This window comes from Crocuta crocuta, unplaced genomic scaffold, assembly GCF_008692635.1.
Source record: "Crocuta crocuta isolate KB4526 unplaced genomic scaffold, BGI_CrCroc_1.0 scaffold55, whole genome shotgun sequence".
Taxonomy (NCBI): Eukaryota; Metazoa; Chordata; class Mammalia; order Carnivora; family Hyaenidae; genus Crocuta; species Crocuta crocuta.
Genome location: NW_027530512.1, coordinates 2,559,462 through 2,559,895, shown reverse-complemented (window position 1 = coordinate 2,559,895; position 434 = coordinate 2,559,462).

Here is a 434-nt window from a genome sequence, read left to right as displayed (position 1 = left end):
GTAGGCTCCTGAAAGACACTGAGAGGGAACGAGCCTTCTTTTTATACCCCCTGTGTCCAAGAAAAGCTGAGAAGCTTTCGCAAGAACATGCTTCCATGTCAGTTGAGTGAATGACGAATGAATTGCCCTTCCTGGTGGGTCAGTAGAAGAGGCAATCTATTGTGGAGATGTAGTTACTCAATAGGGTGGGGCCCAGCATGGCACGTTGGTGGGGCACCAAAAATGAGCCACCTGGTTTGGTCCCAGACAGCTTTGAACTCCTACCCCTTGCCTAGGATCCAGAAATACCTGTAAACCCAGAGGGTATGACTGGTAAGTCTAAGGGCAACATGTTAATGAGCAAGATATTTATATGGTCTTAAGACCATATAAATCTCCCCAAAGATTGCTTATTAGTAGTGAGGCAACATTAGTAAGTGCACAGTGAAGAAATG